The 3568-nt window shown below is 44.5% G+C and overlaps 1 long non-coding RNA gene across 1 annotated transcript; it reads right to left on the bottom strand.

Annotated features, from left to right (window-relative positions):
- Positions 1–354: 354 nt before the first annotated feature.
- On the bottom strand, positions 355–2516 carry LOC117761545. The gene is made up of 3 exons (XR_004613845.1): positions 2378–2516; positions 2267–2271; positions 355–395 (listed from the first exon to the last, which is right to left on the bottom strand). It is a non-coding gene; the product is annotated as an uncharacterized LOC117761545 (long non-coding RNA).
- Positions 2517–3568: the final 1052 nt, after the last annotated feature.

The following is a 3568-nucleotide window of genomic DNA, read 5'->3' as shown; positions in this document are numbered from 1 at the left end:
AAATCACTCCAAAATCTGATTATAGGCCATGTAAACAACAATATCCACTCAGACAGGAAGCAGTGGAGGGGATACGTCCTGTTTTTGAATCATTTTTGCAGGCTGGTGTAATTGTCCCCTGCCCTGATTCAGCGGTCCGCACTCCACTGTTCCCAGTTAAGAAGATCAGAGACAAAGGTCAACCTACTGAGTGGCGGTTTGTGCAGGATCTGAAGGCTGTGAATGATGCTGTAATTGCTCGATCGCATATTGTTCCCGACCCATACACGCTGCTTTCCCAAATTCCGCCTAATGCAGCGTGGTTTTCGGTTGTAGACTTATCCAATGCTTTTTTGTTAGTGTTCCTGTCCACAGGGACAGCCAGTACTGGTTAGTTTTTAATTTTGAAAACAAGGCTTACACTTTCACACGCCTATGTCAAGGCTACTGTGAATCTCCATCATTATACAATCAGGCTCTCAGGAACAGTCTTGAACCCCTCATCCTCATTCCGGGTTCAGCTCTCTTGCAGTATGTTGATGATCTACTAATTGCCAGTCCCACACAGGAGCAATGTGAAACAAATACGATCGCTTTGCTGAGACATCTGGCTCGTGAGGGCCATAAAGTCAGCCTCAGCAAACTACAGTTTGTTCAACAAACTGTCACATTTCTGGGTCATGTCGTCACCAAAGATGGCAAATCCCTGTCTGATAAGAGAGTAGAAGCTATTGTTAACATGCCTAAACCCTTGACGAAGAAACAACTCATGTCATTCATCGTCACATGCTCTTTCTGTAGAACGTTCATTCCTGACTTTGCTCTTCTTGAAGCCCCTTTAGGTGCTCTGTACCATGGCAAATCACTCACTCCTCACGAACGTGTCGTTTGGACTCACGAGGCAGACGAGGCATTTGTCACACTGAAGAAGACGCTGCAGCAAACTCCCACTCTTGCTCTCCCTAACCCTGACAAACCTTTTGTTCAGGCTGTGGATGAGAGAGACCGCTGCATGACTTCCGTCTTCCTTCAGTCTCATGGTGACAAATATCGCCCTGTCGCCTACTTCTCCGCCGAACTTGATCCGGTGGCAGCTGGCCTTCCACGTTGTTTGCGTGCAGTGGCCGCCTGTGAAAAAAGCCGTCCTTGCCTCACGAGACATAGTAGGTTACTCTGACTTGACACTCCTTGTTCCTCATGCTGTGTCTCTCATTCTTACAGAACAGAAGACCTCACATCTTTCTGCTGCTCGCTGGTTGAGGTATCACACTGTTCTTCTTGACATGCCCAACATCACAGTGAAACGCTGTTCAACTTTGAACCCAGCCACGCTTCTTCCGCTTCCGGATGACGGGGAAGAACACAACTGTGTGGCTGAACTTCAAGTCCAGTGTTCCCCACGACCTGACCTCTCTGACAAACCTCTTTCTAACTCTGACTTGATTCTGTATGTCGATGGGTCCGCCTCACGTGACCCTGTCTCTGGTACTAACTGTGTTGGTTTTTCTGTTTGTTCAGATAACGAAGTGCTCCTCTCGAGTTCTCTTCCTCATCACCTCTCAGCCCAGGCAGTAGAGTTCATCGCACTCACGGAAGCATGCAAATTGGCTACTGGTAAAACACTCACAGTCTACACTGACTCCAGATATGCGTTCGGTGTAACTCATGATTTTGGCGCCCTTTGGCAACACAGAAACTTCCTCACATCTTCTGGTAAAAAGATAGCACACCACGGTCTCATCACAGATCTTCTGTCTGCCATTTTGCATTGTTAAGAGACATTATTCCACAATGGGGAATTCCTAGCAGAATTTCCAGTGACAATGGCAGACACTTCGTAAACGAAGCTGTCAAACAACTCGGTTCTCATCTAACTATGGATGTGCGAACACACTGTGCATATCATCCAGCCAGTGGTGGAACTGTGGAATGAGAGAACGGCACACTCAAAACTAAACTTGCAAAGTGCTGTGAAGGCACAGGTCTTGCATCGACAAAAGTCCTGCCTCTGGTGCTGATGTACATGAGGATGAGAAAACGAACCCCACATTGGTGTGGATCCTCCGTCTTCTCCGCTTCCATCCACAGACTTGATATGTTGTCCTATTGCTCTAACCTGACTTCTTCTCTTTCAGACATCAGGAAACAGGTGGCAAGGGCCCTACCAGGTACTGCTCACAACCCACACAGCAGTGAAAGTTGCTGAAAGAGCCACCTGGATCCACGCCAGCCACTGCAAATGAGTACCAGCTCCATCTGACCAGCTGACGCCTTCAACTCAAAGCACACACACTGATACTTCCACAGGTTGAGAAGCACCAAGAGTGTTGTATGATTAACCACACGAGCGTTCTGCCACAACACAGAAGAAATCTGCCTGACAACTGAGACCATGGACAGGCCATGGCATCCATTTCGACATCCAGGGTTGTGTGGCCTGAGAGGCTCGCTATACGTGTTACTCATGATCTCCTCTATTATTGTTTTGCACATTATTCTGTCTAGATGCACTCCTGTGAAAGTCTCTGATGATCTAACGAACTGTCTTTTCCTACGGTGTCCTCTCAGAACCATCCAGCACATGCAAATTTGACTAGACACAAGAGAAGTGATTCAGGTCCTCTTGATCTGTAACTTATTCCCCATCCCTCCCTACCTGGACACTGACAGCACAGATGATTCTTCTGACGATACTCAATTTTAGTTTTTTTTTATGTTATTTTCTCCCCCCAGCTTGCTTATGTGTTTCTTAATGATTTCACAAGACAAAAACAGCTACTGTAATTATCCTTTCAACTTCATATTTTATGATGCTTTAATTTGAAGCTCTGTGAATTTTTAAGGTTGATGTGAGTTACTTTATGAAGTTTGTACATCCTTAATACATTTTTACTTCCTAGCAAGAATTTAAAAAGTTTTTACTGCATATTTTCAACCTCAAATATACTGTATGTTGACATTTAACGTTTTATTACATTTTAATATGAGTTACTTTTGCCAATCTATACAGTATATTAACTTTTGATAATGGTTAATGAGATGATGATGTTGTTTGACCTGATTTCCTTCCATTTTTCATTTCAAATGCTTGCTCAATCACAGGAAAAGAACTTTTTTTTTTCTTTCCACAAAAACAGCAGCGGCTACCTATTGCACCTCCCCACCATGCATCGTATGTTCTAGAACCTCTCCATGGTGGATGTGACCCTGTCTGTGCGCAAAGTGCCAGGGTTGAAGACTCGTCGATATTCTTCTATGATTATGATGTTGATTATGATGTTTCTTGATTATTTTTCGTTAGTGATCATATTTTTATTGATGATCAAAGGGGGAAGTGTAGTGGAAAATTCAACTGACCAGTGTCTAAGGTATTGGAAATCCCCCTGACCAGGTGTCTAACTGCTGTGATACTGTCTACCTGACAGGATGGAACCCTTACTTGGTGGTGTCTCACTGCTATGACCTTGATCAACAGGGTGCATGCCCTTATTTGGTGATGTTTTTCTTCCAACTGCTACAGCGGACGGACAGACACAGATGATCTCATGTCTTTCATGTCTTTTTTTTCATATTATGTTTTATGAAACGC

Source organism: Hippoglossus hippoglossus, chromosome 5 (genome assembly GCF_009819705.1).
Source record: "Hippoglossus hippoglossus isolate fHipHip1 chromosome 5, fHipHip1.pri, whole genome shotgun sequence".
NCBI lineage: Eukaryota > Metazoa > Chordata > Actinopteri > Pleuronectiformes > Pleuronectidae > Hippoglossus > Hippoglossus hippoglossus.
The sequence above is the reverse complement of the archived record's forward strand: the minus strand, read 5'-3'. Positions and strand labels throughout refer to the sequence as shown.